General features: G+C 37.7%; 1 pseudogene; it reads right to left on the minus strand.

Annotated features, from left to right (window-relative positions):
- Window positions 1-13,840: 13,840 nt before the first annotated feature.
- LOC138421048 (olfactory receptor 4P4-like) lies at window positions 13,841-17,098 on the minus strand (annotated as a pseudogene).
- Between the last annotated feature and the right edge of the window lie 749 nt (window positions 17,099-17,847).

A 17,847-nucleotide genomic window follows, 5' to 3' on the forward strand; every position in this document is an offset into this window, starting at 1 on the left:
ACAAACAGTGCAAGAGTGTTCCCTTTTCACCACACCCTCTACAGAATTTGTTGTTTGTAGACATTTGTTGATGGCCATTCTGACTGATGAGAGGTGGAATCTCATTATAGTTTTGATTTGCATCTCTCTAATAATGAATGATGTTGAGCATCTTTTCATGAGCTTGTTAAACATCTGCATGTCTTCTTTGGAGAAATGTCTCTTCAGGTACCTGTCCACTTTTTGATTGGGCTGCCTGCTTTTCTGGTATTGAGTTGTGTAAGCTGCTTATATATTTTGGAAATTAATTCTTTATCAGCTATTTCCTTTGCTATCATTTTCTCCTATTCTGAGGGTTGTCTTTTTACCTGATTTGTAGTTTCCTTTGCTATGTAAAAGCTTTTAAGTTTAATTGGATCCCACTAGTTTATTTTTGTTTTTTTTTTTTCCATTACTCTAGGAAGTGGGTCATAGATGATCTTGCTCTGATTTATGTCATTGAGTGTTCTGCCTATGTTCTCCTCTTACAGTTTAATCGTTTTGGGTCTTATATTTGGGTCTTTAATCCATTTTGAGTTTATATTTTTGTATGGCATTAGGTACTGATCTAATTTCATTATTCTCCATATAGCTGTGCTGTTTTCCCAGCACCACCTATTGAAGAGTCTGTCTTTTCCCCATTGTATATTCTTGCCTCCTGAGTCAAAAATAAGATATCCATAGGTGAGTGGGTTTATCTTTGGATTCTCTATCTTGTACCATTGGTCTGTATTTCTGTTTTTGTGCCAGTACCACACTGTCTTGATGACTGTAGTTTTGTAGTATACTCTGAAGTCAGGAAGGTTGATTCCTCCAGCTCCATTCTTCTTTCTCAAGAATATTTTGGTTATTTTCAGTCTTTGTGTTTCCATATGAATTGTAAAATTTTCTGTTTCTGTGAAAAATGTCATTGGTAATTTGATAGGGATTGCATTGAACCTGTAGATTGCATTTGGTAGTATAGTCATTTTCACAGTATTAATTATTCCTACCCAGGAACATGGAATATCTCTCCATCTGTTTATGCCATCTTTGATATCTTCCATTAGTGTGCTATAGTTTTGTTTTGTTTTATATATATATACAGGTATTTTGTCTCCTTAGGTAGGTTTATTCCTAGATATTTTATTTATTTATTTATGTGTTTTGTTGTTGTTCTTGTTGCAGTGGTGAATGGTATTGATTCCTTAATTCTCTTTCTGGTTTTTCATTATTTATATATAGGAGTGCAAGTAATTTCTGTGTATTGACCTTGTATCTCATGATTCTGCTAAATGCACTGGTTACCTCTAATAATTTTCTGATAGTTTATGTTGGGTTTTCTATGTATAGTACCATGGCGTCTGCGTACAGTGAGAGTTTTACTTCTTCTTTACCAATCTGAATTCATTTTGTTTCTTTTTCTTCTCTAATTGCCATAGCTAGGACTTCTAATACTATGTTAAATAATTATGTTGAGAGTGGAAATACTTGTATTGTTCCTGATCTTAGAGGAGAAGCTTTTAGTTTTTCACCATTGAGAATTATATGCACTGTAGGCTTTTCGTATATGGCCTTTACTATGCTTACATAGGTTCCTTCTATGGTCATTTTTTGAAGCATTTTTTTCATAAATGGATGCTGAATTTTGTCAAAGGCATTTTCTGGATCTGCTGAGATGATCATATAATTTTTTATCTTTCAATTAGTTGATATTGTGTATCACTTTGATTTGGTTTGCATATACTGAAGAATCCTTGCAGCCCTGGAATAAACCTGATTTGATCATCGTGTATGAGCTTTCTAATGTTTTGTTTGATTCTGTTTCTAGAATTTTGTTGACAGTTTTTGCATCTATGTTCATCAGTAATATTGGCCTGTAATTTGATTTCTTCATGTTGTTTTTTCCTGGTTTTGGTATCAGGGTGATCGTGGCCTTATAGAATGAGTTGGGAAGTTCTCCTTCCTCTGCAATTTTTTGAAAGAGTTTCAGAGAAATAAACATTGGTTCTTCTCTGAATGTGTCATAGAATTCCCCCTGTGAAGACATCTGACCCTGGGCTTTTCTTTTTGGGGCAATTTTTGATCACTGCTCCAATTTCATTGCTTGCAATTGGGTTGTTCATAATTTCTGCTTCTTCCTGGTTCAGTCTTGGTAGGCTGATCTTTTCCAAGTATCTGTTCATTTCTCTTAGGTTGTCTACCTCAGATGACCATCATATCTACTACTGCGGACAGGAATCCCTCAGAAGAAATGGAGTAGCCATCATGGTTAACAAAAGAGTCAGAAATGCAGTACTTGGATGCAATCTCAAAAACGACAGAATGACCTCTCTTCGTTTCCAAGCAAACCATTTAATATCACAGTAATCCAAGTCTATGCCCCAACCAGAAACGCTGAAGAAGCTGAAGTTGTAAGGTTCTATGGAGAACTACAAGACTTTTAGAACTAACACTCAAAAAAGATGTCCTTTTCATTATAGGGGACTGGAAAGCAAAAGTAGGAAGTCAAGAAATACCTGGAGTAGCAGGCAAATTTGGCCTTGGAATGCGGAATGAAGCAGGGCAAAGACTAACAGAGTTTTGCCAAGAAAATGCACTGGTCATAGCAAACACTCTTTTCCAACAACACAGGAGAAGACTCTACACATGGACATCACCAGATGGTCAACACCAAAATCAGACTGATTATATTCTTTGCAGCCAAAGATGGAGAAGCTCTATACAGTCAACAAAAACAAGACCAGGAGCTGACTGTGGCTCAGATCATGAACTCCTTATTACCAAATTCAGACTCAGATTGAAGAAAGTAGGGAAAACCACTAGACTATTCAGGTATCTGAACTATATAATCCCTTGTGATTATATAGTGGAAGTGAGAAATAGATTTAAGGGCCTAGATCTGATAGATAGAGTGCCTGATGAACTATGGAATGAGGTTCGTGACATTGTACAGGAGACAGAGAACAAGACCATCACCATGGAACAGAAAGGCAAAAAAGCAAAATGGCTGTCTGGGGAGGGCTTACAAATAGCTGTGAAAAGAAGAGAGGTGAAAAGCAAAGGAAAAAAGGAAAGATATAAGCATCTGAATGCAGAGTTTCAAAGACTAGCAAGAAGAGATAAGAAAGCATTCTTCAGCGATCAGTGCAAAGAAATAGAGGAAAAGAACAGAATGGGAAAGACTAGGGATCGCTTCAAGAAAATTAGAGATACCAAGGGAGCATTTCATGCAAAGATGGGCTCGATAAAGGACAGAAATGGTGTGGACATAACAGAAGCAGAAGATATGAAGAAGAGGTGGCAAAAATACACTGAAGAACTGTACAAAAAAGATCTTCATGACCCAGATAATCACGATGATGTGATCACTCATCTAGAGTCAGATGTCGTGGAATGTGAAGTCAAGTTGGCCTTAGAAAGGATCACTATGAACAAAGCTAGTAGAGGTGACGGAATTCCAGTTGAGCTGTTTCAAATCATAAAAGAGGATGCTGTGAAAGTGCTGCACTCAATATGTCAGCAAATTTGGAGAACTCAGCAGTGGCCACAAGACTGGAAAAGGTCAGTTTTCATTCCAATCCAAAAGAAAGGCAATGCCAAAGAACGGTCAAACTACTGCACAATTGCACTCATCTCACATGCTAGTAAAGTCATGCTCAAAATTCTCCAAGCCAGGCTTCAGCAATACATGAACTGTGAACTTCCTGATGTTCAAGCTGGTTTTAGAAAGGCAGAGGAACCAGAGATCAAATTGCCAACATCCGCTGGACCATGGGAAAAGCAAGAAAGTTCCAGAAAAACATTTCTGCTTTATTGACTATGCCAAAGCCTTTGACTGTGTGGATCACAATAAACTGTGGAACATTCTGAAAGAGATGGGAACACAAGACCACCTGACCTGCCCCTTGAGAAATCTGTATGCAGGTCAGGAAGCAACAGTTAGAACTAGATATGGAACAACAGACAGGTTCCAAATAGGAAAAGGAGTACCTCAAGGCTGTATATTGTCACCCTGCTTATTTAACTTATATGCAGAGTACATAATGAGAAATGCTGGACTGGAAGAAACACAAGCTGGAATCAAGATTGCAGGAGAATATCAATAACCTCAGATATGCAGATGACACCACCCTTATGGCAGAAAGTGAAGAGGAACTAAAAAGCCTCTTGATTAAAATGAAAGTGGAGAGTGAAAATGTTGGCTTAAAGGTCAACTTTCAGAAAACAAAGATCATGGCATCTGGTACCATGACCCCATGGAAAATAGATGGGGAAACAGAGGAAACAGTGTCAGACTCTATTTTGGGGGGCTCCAAAATCGCTGCAGATGGTGACTGCAGTAATGAAATTAAAAGGTGCTTACTCCTTGGAAGAAAAGTTATGACCAACCTAGATAGCATATTCAAATGCAGAAACATTACTTTGCCAACTAAGGTCCGTCTAGTCAAGGCTATTTTTCCCCCCTGTGGTCATGTATGGATGTGAGAGTTGGACTGTGAAGAAGGCTGAGTGCCAAAGAATTGATGCTTTTGAACTGTGGTGTTGGAGAAGACTCTTGAGAGTCCCTTGTATTGCAAGGAGATCCAACCCGTCCATTTTGAAGGAGATCAGCCCTGGGATTTCTTTGGAAGGAATGATGAAACTCCAGTACTTTGGCCACCTCATGTGAAGAGTTGACTCATTGGAAAAGACTCTGATGCTGGGAGGGATTGGAGCAGGAGGAGAAGGGGACAACAGAGGATGAGATGGCTGGATGGCATCACTGACTCGATGGCCGTGAGTCTGAGTGAACTCTGGGAGTTGATGATGTACAGGGAGGCCTGGTATGGTGTGATTCATGGGGTTGCAAAGAGTCAGACACGACTGAGCTACTGAACTGTGTCGCTTATAATATTCTCTTATGATCCTTTGTATTTCTGTGTTGCCAGTTGTAACCTCTCCTTTTTCATTTTTAATTTTTTTGATTTTATTTTTCTCTCTTTTTCTCTTGATGTGTCTGGCTAGTGGTTTGTCCATTTTGTTTATCCTTTCGAAGAATCAGCTTTTAGTTTTACTAATCTTCACTATTTTTTCCATTTCTTTTTCAATTATTTCTACTCTGATTTTTATGATCTCCTTTCTTCTGCTGTCTTTGGAGGTTTTTTTGTTCTTTTTACAGCTGCCTTGGTTGTAAAATTAGGCTGTCTACTTGATCCTTTTCTTCTTTGTGGAGGTATGATTGTATCATTATAAGCCTCTTAGGACAGTGTTTGCTGAATCTCATAGGTTTTCAGTCATCATGTTTTCATTGTCATTTCTTTCTAGGAATCTTTTGATTTGTTTTCTTATTTCTTCAGTAACCTCTTTGTTATTTAGTGATGTGTGATGTTTTGCTTAATCTCCAAGAGTTTTGTTTTTGTTTTTTCCTGTAGTTGATACCTAGTATCATAGTATTGTGGTCAGAGAAGATACTTGATACAATTTCAATTTTCTTAAATTTACTGAGACTAGATTCATAGCCCAAGTTGTGGTCTATCTTGGCAAATGTCCCTTGTGCACTTGAGAAAAAAGTGTATTCTGCATTTGGATGGAAAGTCCTGAAAAAATCAATTAGGTCCATTTGGTCTAATGTTTCATTTAAGGTTTTTGTTTTTTTTTTAAATTCTATGTTTTGGTGAACTGTCCATTGGTGAAAGTGGGGCGTTAAAGTCCCCTACTATTCTTGTGTTGCTGTCAGTTTCTCCTCTTATGTTTGTTAGTGTTTGCCTTATGTACTGAGGTGCTCCTATGTTGAGTGCTTAGACATTTACAATTGTTATGTCATCTTGGACTGATCCCTCGATCATTATGTAATGTCCTTCTTTGACTCTTATGATATTCTTTATTTTAAAGTCTATTTTGTCTAAAGTAAGAATTGCTACTCAAGCTTTCTCTTGGTTTACATTTGCATGGAATATCCTTTTCCATCCTTTACTTTCAGTCTGTATTTGTCTCTAGGTCTGAAGTGGGTTTCCTATAGGTAGCATATATATGGGTCTTGTTTTTGTGTCTGTTCAGTCAGTCAATGAAAGTGAAAGTGGAGAGTGAAAAAGTTGGCTTAAAGATCAACATTCAAAAAACTAAGATCATGGCATCTGGTCCCAACACTTCATGGCAAATAGATAGGGAAACAGTGGAAACAGTAGCTGACTTTATTTTTTCTAGGCTCCAAAATCACTGCAAATGGTGATTGCAGCCATGAAATTAAAAGATGCTTACTCCTTGGAAGAAAAGTTATGACCAACCTAGACAGCATATTAATAAGCAGAGACATTGGTTTTTCCAGTGGTCATGTATGGATGTGAGAGTTGGACTATAAAGAAAGCTGAGCACCGAAGAAGTGATGCTTTTGAATTGTGGTGTTGGAGAAGACTCTTGAGAGTCCCTTGGACTTCAAGGAGATCCAGCCAGTCCATCCTAAAGGAGATCTGTCCTGGGTGTTCATCGGAAGGACTGATGTTTAAGCTGAAACTCCAATATTTTGGCCACCTGATGTGAAGAGGTGACTCATTTGAAAAGACCCTGATGCTGGGAAAGATTTAGGGCAGGAGGAGATGGGGATAACAGAGGATGAGATGGTCGGATGCCATCACCAACTCAATGGACATGGGTTTGGGTGGGCTCTGGCAGTTAGTGATGGGCAGGGAGGCCTGGCGTTCTGTGGTTCATGGGGTCGCAAAGAGTTAGATATGACTGAGTGACTGAACTGAACTGAGTCAGTGTGTATCTTTGTGTTGGTTCATTTAATCCATTTACATTTAAGGTAGTTATTGATACATATGTTCGTATTTGCATTTTCTTTATTGTTTTGGGTTTGTTTTTGTGGGTCTTTCCTTTCTCTTGTGTTTACTGCATATATAAGTCCCTTTAGAATTTGTTCCAGGGCTGGTTTAGTGGTTCTGAATTCTCTTAACTTTTGCTTATCTGTAAAGTTTTTTATTTCTCTGTCAATTTGGAATGAGATCTTTGCTGGACATAGTAATCATGGTTGTAGGTTTTTCTCTTTCAGTACTTTAAATATATCTTGCCATTCTCTTCTGTCCTTTAGAGTTTCTGCTGAAAGATCCTCTGTTAATCACGTGGGTTTTCCCTTGTATTTTACTTGTTGCTTTTCCCTTGTTGATTTTAATATTATTTCTTTGTGCTTAATCTATGTTAGCTTGATTAACATGTGTCCCAATGTGTTTCTCCTTGAGTTTAACCTGTAAGAGATTCTCTATACTTCTTGGACTTGGTTATTTCTTTTCCCATGTTGGGGAAGTTTTCACCTATGACTTATTCAACAATGTTCTCAGTGCCTTTCTTTTTCCCTTCTTCCTCTGGGACCCCTATAACTTAAGTGTTGGTGTGTTTAATATTGCCCCGAAGGTCTCTGAGGCTATCCTCAACTCTTTTCATTCCTTTCCCTTTATTCTTCTCTTCAGCAGTTATTTCCACCATTCTATCCTCCAGCTCACTTATCCGTTCCTCTGCCTCAGTTATTCTGCTATTGATTTCTTATAGAGTATTTTTAATTTTAGTAATTATGTTATTCATCTCAGTTTGCTTATTCTTTATTTCTTCAATGTCCTTAGTGGTTTTAGTAACTGTGTTAAATGCTTCTTGCATGTTCTCCATCTATTTTCAAGCCTTTGAAGCATCTTTGCTATCATTATTCTGAATTCTCTTTCAGGGAGCTTACTTATTTCCTCTTCATTTATTTGGGGTTGTGAGTTTCTACCTTTCTACTTCATTTGTGCTGTATTTCTCTGTCTTTTTATCACATACACAGATTTTCCATCAGATGAAATAGTAGATCCTTATGCCTGGCCAATTTATTATCATTTTTTTTCAATATTCGAGTTTGAATAAATGTTACCATTGTGTCAAATATTTATTTCTGAATTAGTGGAAGACCAAAAACTGTCATCCTGCATAAGCTTAGACACTACCAATTTTACTCTCCAAAATTATTTTAAAGATTTTGCTTTCCATAATATTGTTATTAAGAACTTATAACAAGAACAAAGTGTACTCTTTTGAGATTCATTGAGAAGGATGTTTAATCTGTCTAAACTTCAGAATCCTTATATGTGCAACTGCAATATTGATACATTCTTAATGAGAATATTGAGAAGTACATAAAATTATAATGTGAAGCTTCCTATTGCATAACAACTAGACAGGATTCCTTTCCCTACTATTGATTTACCTTCACCAATTTCAATCAGTCTAATTTATTTTAGGAAAATCATCATTTGATCTCTGTAGATTAGATGCTCAAAAGTCATAGACAACCTAAACATTTCAAAATTTTAGTGTTATTTCCCCTACTCCAATTTAGCCTGAAATATACAATTAAGGCTAAACATCACCAAAGCATGTACTCTTATTGCCATACCACAATTAAATGTATGACCTTACAATAAACAGTTAAGGAGAACAAAAGGCAAATAGCATGCCATCAGTCTAATACAAGCAAAAACATCAGGACAATTTTGAGTTGCCTTCAGGTTAGTTTCAAGCTCTTCAGGAAAATATCTGCTGGGTACATTCTCCACTTTTGGTAAGCATAACCCTTTTCAATCATATAAACCTGAAATGAAGTGGGAGACTACAAATCCATGATGCAAACAAAGCTACATTAATTCTCTGCAAATATCTTCAGGATTGTTTTTCTGGAAGAAGCTCCATTGTTTTGCAAGGGAAATCAAAAGTTAGGTACCCCTGAATCCATCCAGAACTCACGGAGAAGTATGAATTCTTTCCACAGAGATGTGATCTGGTCTTTTGATTACAGATATAATTTCTTTACACCTGCTCTGAATTGCAAGTAAGCCAGAGACACTTTTGTATACCTGTTAAAGCAATGTGCACATGCGTTCTGTAGGAGTCAACTGCTTTGCACTTTTGCCTGGAGGAAATGATATTTGCAAGAGCCAAATATAAACAGGGCATTATAAAAGTTCATTCCTTGAAAGCTAGGGGCATTTTTTTTTCCCAAAAGTGTTTCTAAAGCAGTCTTGCTATAATCACTAACCAGTTGTCCAAGGTTATATTCCTCAGGCCTCCTGGGAATTTTCAGTCTGTAAATTTGCTTTTCACTTTGCTTTAACAGGGCTCTGGGCACTGGATCTCTAGAGGGTAGCCTTCTTATTCAGACCTGAGGAAGGTCAGGAAATTCTGTCATCTTTAGCTAATGCTCTTGTTTGAAAAGCAGGAGGGAGAGTTAGTAGCCCTGAGGAAGCATGAGGTTTCTTTGGAGGAGGTCTCTACTTCTTGAGAAGGGAACAACAAAGAGAATCAAAGGGAAACATACAGAGTTTGAATAATTGTCATGAACAAAACAATATGGATACAGGAGTCACTTAATAAAAATACTGACCAGATGGCACTCTATTCCTCTCAGTCCCAGGTTATTTACTTCCACATTTATTTCCATTTCTCAAATGGGAGATTGAGTTTTGCAAAGAAAAGAAAGAGAAAATAACTAAACCAAATTAACTTTCCTTTCCTTTCCTTTCCTTTCCTTTCCTTTCCTTTTGGCAAAAGCGAAAAGATACACACAACTGTGAATCATCAGTTGGGAGTCAGTATTATAGGTTATTACAATATGTTGGGTATAATTGCCTGTGCTATAGTGTATTCTTATTTCTTCTGTTTTACATGTAGTAGTTTGTATCTGTTAACCCCATACTCCTAATTTGTTCTTCTTCCCCTTTATCTCCCCTTTGATAATCATGGGTTTGTTTTCCACTTCTGTGAGTCTGCTTGTGTTTTGTATATGATTCATTTGTATTGTTTTTTAGATTCCACATGTAAGTGATATCATATCGTATTTGTCTTTGACTTATTTCACAAAGCATAATACTCTCTAGGATTATCGATGTTGCTGAAAATATTTCATTCTTTCAAAATCGTCATCAATCTGGAAAATTTTCAGTAATCAGCACTGTAACTTTTTCTCATTATCAAACTCTAGAGTTTGGTAAACATTGGTTTTATCACTTTTATTTTACTTCATTGATAATGAATATCAATATCTTTTTTATATTCTCTATCTTCTTGTCTTTCTAATTCTCTGTTCTGGTAAATTGTTAATAAGTGTAATCCTATTTACTGTTTCTTTCTTAATATAAGATAAACTTCCTAAGATATTTACTGTTTCCTTCTTTTTTGTTTTATCCATCAAATTTCAATTAAAATATTATATTTTTATTTAAATTTTTAAACACCTTGGACAATTTTGAGATTCATATATCATGTTTTGAAAATTATTATTTTTATTTAATAAATACTTTTACATTATATTTCTGTCTGATGACCTCAATAAAGGAAATCATTGTGTGACATACTCTGCAATATCTATTTTCAATATAATTTTCCCCTATATTCAAGATTATTTTTTTAATGTGGTCATAACCTTTTGGAAAAAATTAAATATTTTCTTTCAGTTTAATTTTGAATTCAAGAATGTTTATATCATTTGTGCTATAATGGAAGTTCCTGGAAAGTTGTAATTGTCTATATTTTGTGTTTGTTTACATGTAAGTGTTTTTGTGTGCATTGCAAACCAGCATTAGCACTTGTTGTTGTTCAGTTGCTCAATCATGTCCAACTCTTTGTGACCCCATGGACTGCTTCCCTGTCCTTCACTAACTCCTGGGGTTTGCTCCAACTCATGTCCAGTGAGTCTGTGATGCCATACAATCATCTCATTCTCTGTTATCCCCTTCTCTTCCTGCCTTCAATCTTTCCCAGCTAGGGTCTTTCCCAATGAGCTGGCTCTTTGCAGCAAGTGGCCAAAGTATTGGAGCTTCAGTTTTAGCATCAGTCCTTCGAATGGATATTCAAGATTGCTTTCCTTTAGGATTAACTGGTTTGATTCCTTGCAGTCCAAGGATCTCTCATGTTCTCCAACACCACAGTTTAAAGGCATCAATATTTGGCGCTCAACCTTCTTTACTGTCCAGCTCTGACATCCATACATGACTACTGGAAAACCAAAACTTTGAACATGCAGAATTTCTTGGCAAAGTAATGTCTCTGCTTTTTAATACAGTGTAGATTTGTCATTGCTTTTCTTTCAGGGAGCAAGTGTCTTTTATTTTCATGGCTGCAGTTGCCATTCACAGTGATTTTGGAGCCCAAGAAAATAAAGTCTCATAATTTCCATTGTTTCCTCATTTATTTGCCATGAAGTGATGGAACTGGATGATCTTTGTTTTTAGTGTGTTGAGTTTTAAGCGAGCTTTTTCACTCTCCTTTTTCACCTTTATCAAGAGGCTCTTTAATTCTCCTCACTTTCTGCTTTAAAGGTGGCATCATCTCCTTATACCTGCTTTACGTGAAACCACTGTCCCTATTTAGAGGTCACTGAGAAACGCTGGACTGGAAGAAACGCAAGCTGGAATCAAGTTTGCTGGGAGAAATATCAATAACCTCAGATATGCAGATGACACCACCCTTATGGCAGAAAGTGAAGAGGAACTAAAAAGCCTCTTAATGAAAGTGAAACAGGAAAGTGAAAATGTTGGCTTAAAGCTCAACATTCAGAAAATGAAGATCATGGCATCCGGTCCCATCACTTCATGGCAAATAGATGGGGAAACAGTGGAAACAGTGTCAGATTTTATTTTGGGGGGCTCCAAAATCACTGTGGATGGTGACTGCAGCCATGAAATCAAAAGACGCTTACTCCTTGGAAGAAAAGTTATGACCAACCTAGATAGTATATTCAAAAGCAGAGACATTACTTTGCTGACTAAGGTCAGTCTAGTCAAGGCTATGGTTTTTCTAGTGGTCATGTATGGATGTGAGAGTTGGACTGTGAAGAAGGCTGAGCGCTGAAGAATTGATGGTTTTGAACTGTGGTGTTGGAGAAGACTCTTGAGAGTCCCTTGGACTGCAAGGAGATCCAACCAGTCCATTTTGAAGGAGATCAGCCCTGGGATTTCTTTGGAAGGAATGATGCTAAAGCTGAAACTCCAGTACTTTGGCCACCTCATGTGAAGAGTTGACTCATTGGAAAAGACTCTGATGCTGGGAGGGATTGGGAGCAGGAGGAGAAGGGGACGACAGAGGATGAGATGGCTGGATGGCATCACTGACTTGATGGCCGTGAGTCTGAGTGAACTCTGGGAGTTGATGATGGACAGGGAGGCCTGGCGTGCTGTGATTCATGGGGTTGCAAAGAGTTGGACACGACTGACTGAACTGAACTGAGATACATTTTTTTCTTTTTACTCAGAGTCTAAGTAAATAATTTTCCAGCTTTACTTATGATAAACAATTCCATATCCTCTAGTAAATATCTTATTTGTAAATATTTCCCAGTGATGATTACCTAAATGTTAATCTTGTAAAATTTACCTGACACTCCACTATAGGAATTTTTTCTAAGCTCCATTTTACAAGCTATCTTTCTATTAGTCTTTTTCTTTGTATCTGTGATTGACAGCTTTATTGGCATTGATTAATATACCCCAGACCCCAGTGATGAATTCTAAAAGTGTCAGAAGTTTCACATATTTCTAAACTTTTTATTGCATCCACCCTAATGTCCTTCTAATGACAATTTTAAAATTAATATATTTTCATTTATGTCAGTAATATATTAGCAAAGATTATTAAAACAAGGGTGCACCACTATCTTAAAATTTTAAGTATTAAAATTTACAATGTAAAACATTAAAAAGAAACAACAGAAGACATACATACACCAAAAAACATTCTAAAACTTTTAAAGCAGTACTACTCTTAATAGCTCTAAGCGAAAAATGACCCAAATGCCTAGCAACAAAAGAATGGATAAATTAACAGTCACATATTCATGCAATGAAACGCTATAGATCAATGAAAGCAATCAGAGAAGTCAATACATAATGAATGGGTATTGCTGCTGCTGCTGCTGCTGCTGCTGCTGCTGCTGCTGCTGCTGCTGTGTCAATTCAGTCGTATTCGACTCTGTGTGACCCCATAGACGGCAGCCCACAAGGCTCTCCCATCCCTGGGATTATCCAGGCAAGAACACTGGAGTGAGTTGCCATCTCCTTCTCCAATGCATGAAAGTGAAAAGTGAAAGTGAAGTCGCTCAGTCGTGTCTGACTCTGCGACCCCATGGACTGCAGCCTACCAGGCTCCTCTGTCCATGGGATTTTCCAGGCAAGTGTACTGGAGTGGGGTGCCATCTCCTTCTCCAGGAATGAGTATTACAAACACAATAATAGACAACTGAGTGCAAGTGTATGATCTCTATTGATATCTTTCTATAGAATACAAAAATAGATATAAATTGATTTTAAAGATAAAGATAGTGATTTTGTGGGGAAATTGTGATTATACAGGGGTACGAGGTGGAGTTCTGTTATATTGATAATTTCTGACTCAATATGGCTGCTGACTACATGGTGTTGCTCAGTTTTTGACCGTTCATGAACTATACTTGAGCGACGTTCATGTATAGTTGAATAAAAGTTTGAAAATAGAAGTAATATGTTATTCAGTTCCTCAGCATTTTAAGGCATAAAATGTGCATGATTTATTTTATCTTTTTTCAATCGGATGCTAAATATGTGATGTAACCTTTTTATTTTACCGCATAGTTTGCCTATTTTGCATAAACATAGTCCTTAATTGTTAAGACAGATGAATGAGGGTAAGAATACTGCTTAAAATTATGTAAGGTGCCAGTGTAGAAACATAGAACAACAGACAGGATATGCCTTTTTTTTTTTTTGTCTTTTTCACTTATCTCTCCTAGCAGAGGTGATGAGAATGGATCTTATTCCCAGCCATGGTCTCACGGAACGTCGTGATGAAACGTCAAAAAGCTTCAGAAAACTTACTTTCTTTCCAGAAGTACAAGACGATGCCAACTTTCCTTCCTCTCCGTGTTTCTCAGCATGTAGATCAGAGGGTTGAACATTGGGGCAATGATGATGTGAAAAAGAGCTAACATTTTAGCTTCTGGGAAATTTGTGGCTTGTCTGATGTAAATGAATGATGCAGGTGCGAAAAACAGGACTACAACTGTGATATGAGAACTGCCAGTGGAGAAAGCTTTGTTGTGGCTCTGCATGGAGTATGCCTTGATGCCAAACAATATAAAAAAGTAAGACAGCATCAAGACAGCAAAGGTCACCAAAACAACTAGACCTGAATTAGCAATCAGTAAGAAACTTATCATGCATGTATTCAAGCAGACCAGATTCAGCAAAGAATACACCTCACAGAAGTAGTGATCTAACTCATAAGGGTAAGAAGATGGTGAAAAGAAACTGACTGGCAGAGTGTATAAATGTCCCAGTACAGCAGGCAATGATGATGGCATTACACCTCTGTCTACTCATGCTGACGGTGTAGTGCAGGGGCTTACTGATGGCCACCTAATTGTCATAGGCCATTCCAGTGAGATTAAAGATCTCAATGCCTCGAAAGAAATGCATGGCAAAGAGCTGTGCCATGCAGTTACTATAGGAAATGGTCCTGATTACTGAAAGTAGGTCAGTTATTAGCTTGGCTATCACCATAGATGTGTAGCAAAGGACACAGTTCAGTTCAGTTCAGTCACTCAGTCGTGTCCGACTCTTTGCAACTCCATGAATAGGAGCATGCCAGGCCTTCATGTCCATCACTTAATCCTGGCGTTCACTCAAACTCATGTCCATCGAATCTGTGATGCCATCCAGCCATCTCATCCTCAGTCATCTCCTTCTCCTCCTGCCCCCAATCCCTCCCAGAATCAAAGTCTTTTCCTATGGGTCAAATATTCGCATGAGGTGGCCAAAGTACTGGAGTTTCAGCTGTAGCATCATTCCTTCCAAAGAAATCACAGGACTGATCTCCTTCACCATGGACTGGTTGGATCTCCTTGCAGTCCAAGTGACTCTCAAGTGTCTTCTCCAACACCATAATTAAAAAGCATCAATTCTTCGGCTCTCAGCTTTCTTCACAGTCCAACTCACATTCAGACATAACCACTGTAAAAACCATACCCTGATTCAGTTCAGTTCAATTCAGTCGCTCAGTCGTGTCCAAATCTTTGAGACCCCATGAATCGCAGCACGCCAGGCCTCCCTGTTCATCACAATCTCCCGGAGTTCACTCAGACTCATGTCCGTCGAGTCCGTGATGCCATCCAGCCATCTCATCCTCGGTCATCCCCTTCTCCTCCTGCCCCCAATCCCTCTCAGCATTAGAACTTTTTTCCAATGAGTCAACTCTTCTCATGAGGTGGCCAAAGTACTGGAGTTTCAGCTTTAGCATCATTCCTTCCAAAGAAATCCCAGGGTTGATCTCCTTCCGAATGGACTGCTTGGATCTCCTTGCAGTCCAAGGGACTCTCAAGAGTCTTCTACAGCACCGCAGTTCAAAAGCATAAATACATCGGCACTAAGCCTTCTTCACAGTCCAACTTTCACATCCATACATGACCACAGGAAAAACCATAGCCTTGACTAGACTGACCTTAGTTGGCAAAGTAATGTCTCTGCTTTTGAATATGCTATCTAGGTTTGTCATAACTTTTCTTTCAAGGAGTAAGCGTCTTTTGATTTCATGGCTGCAGTCACCATCTGCAGTGATTCTGGAGCCCCAAAAAATAAAGTCTGACACCGTTTCCACCGTTTCCCCATTTATTTCTCATGAACTGATGCGACCGGATGCCATGATCTTCATTTTCTGAATGTTGAGCTTTAAGCCAACTTTTTCGCTCTTCTCTTTCACTTTCATCAAGAGGCTTTTTAATTCCTCTTCACTTTCTGCCATAAGGGTGGTGTCATCTGCATATCTGAGGTTATTGATATTCTCCCAGCAATCTTGATTTCAGCTTGTGTTTCTTCCAGTCCAGCGTTTCTCATGATGTACTCTGCATATAAGTTAAATAAGCAGGGTGACAATATACAGCCTTGACGTACTCCTTTTCCTATTTGGAACCAGTCTGTTGTTCCATGTCCAGTTCTAACTGTTCCTTCCTGACCTGCATACAGATTTCTCAAGAGGCAGGTCAGGTGGTCTGGTATTCCCATTTCTTTCAGAATTTTCCACATTTTATTGTGATCCACACTGTCAAAGGCTTTGCATAGTCAATAAAGCAGAAATAGATGTTTTTCTGGGACTCTCTCGCTTTTTCCATGATCCAGCATATGTTGGCAATTTGATCTCTGGTTCCTCTGCCTTTTCTAAAACCAGCTTGAACATCAGGAAGTTCACAGTTCACGTATTGTTGAAGCCTGGCTTGGAGAATTTTGAGCATTACTTTACTAGCATGTGAGATGAGTGCAATCGTGCAGTAGTTTGAGCATTCTTTGGCATTGCCTTTCTTGGGGATTGGAATGAAAACCTGACCTTTTCCCGTCCTGTGGCCACTGCTGAGCTTTCCAAATTTCCTGGCATATTGAGTGCAGCACTTTCACAGCATCATCTTTCAGGATTTGAAATAGCTCAACTGGAATTCCATCCCCTCCTCTAGCTTTGTTCATGGTGATGCTTCCTAAGGCCCACTTGACTTCACATTTCACCATGTCTGGCTCTAGGTGAGTGAACAATCCATCGTGATTATCTGGATTGTGAAGATCTTTTTTGTGCAGTTCTGTGTATTCTTGCCACTTCTTCTTAGTATCTTTTGCTTCTGTTAGTTCCATATCATTTCTGTCCTTTATTGAGCCCATCTTTGCATGAATGTTTCCCTTGGTATCTCTAATTTTTTGAAGAGATCTCTAGTCTTTCCCATTCTGTTGTTTTCCTCTGTTTCTTTTCATTGATCGCTGAGGAAGGCTTTCTTACCTTTCCTTGCTATTCTTTGGAATTCGACATTCCGATGCTTATATCTTTCCTTTTCTCCTTTGCTTTTCACTTCTCTTCTTTTCACAGCTATTTGTATTGCTTCCTTAGACAGCCATTTTGCTGAGAGATAATAAAAGAAATAATACATGGGTTGCTCAATGAGCTGACTGCAGGTGATAGAAATCATGATGAGCACATTTCGTATCCAAATAGCAATGTAGCAAAATAAAAACAAGATGAAGCAAAGGATTTCAGTGTTCCTGTTTTTGGAAAGTTTCAAAAGAATAAATACAGTGACATTATTGCATTTTTCCATGGTTAGTTTGATGAAACACGTAAATCACCTGAAATGATATAATTCATGAACCAATATTTAGAAGTGCTTATTGAGAAGAGGATCCTATGATTTTAAAGGCATTAATTATTAATAGGTTTAATAGGACTCATTTAAGTGTCTCTGAATAAAATCAGATACTCAAAATACTCTCTACTAAGAATCTGTGCTAATGTATACTGACTAATTTATGTTAGTTCTTCCAGCAAATTGTGATCAGCAACTGTGTTAGTCGACATGAATGTCTTTTATCAATCCACAATAGAGTTTTGAATGTTTCTGAAAAGACGACAGTGGTTGGTTAACAATGTGCTCCATCAAAAACTTTTAAAATAATGAATCATAAAAATAAGCTAGGATAAATTTTTTTCAGATGTTTTCATGGTGTCTGCATTTTCATACTATATATTTTCATAATCAGCCTCATACTTGGCTTCTTGATCAATTTCTGTTTAGATGTACCGTTCAATTCTCCCTATGATGAATAAGTTAACTTTGTTACCTACATGGTGAATAATTGCATTGTAATAGAGATAGAATTTTAAAATAAATAAAATTTGTTTCCATAGCAGAATTTTAAGATCTTTGCTAAATTAAAATAAACTAATTTTAGGAATTTGTTTAAAGACAAATTTATTGAGAAGTAGCTTCTGATCAGTCCCCATATCAGACCATGGTATATTAGCCAGTAAGTAGAAAGGCTGTTCATTTCAATTTGAATAAAATAATAA

This window comes from Ovis canadensis, chromosome 15 (genome assembly GCF_042477335.2).
Source record: "Ovis canadensis isolate MfBH-ARS-UI-01 breed Bighorn chromosome 15, ARS-UI_OviCan_v2, whole genome shotgun sequence".
NCBI lineage: Eukaryota > Metazoa > Chordata > Mammalia > Artiodactyla > Bovidae > Ovis > Ovis canadensis.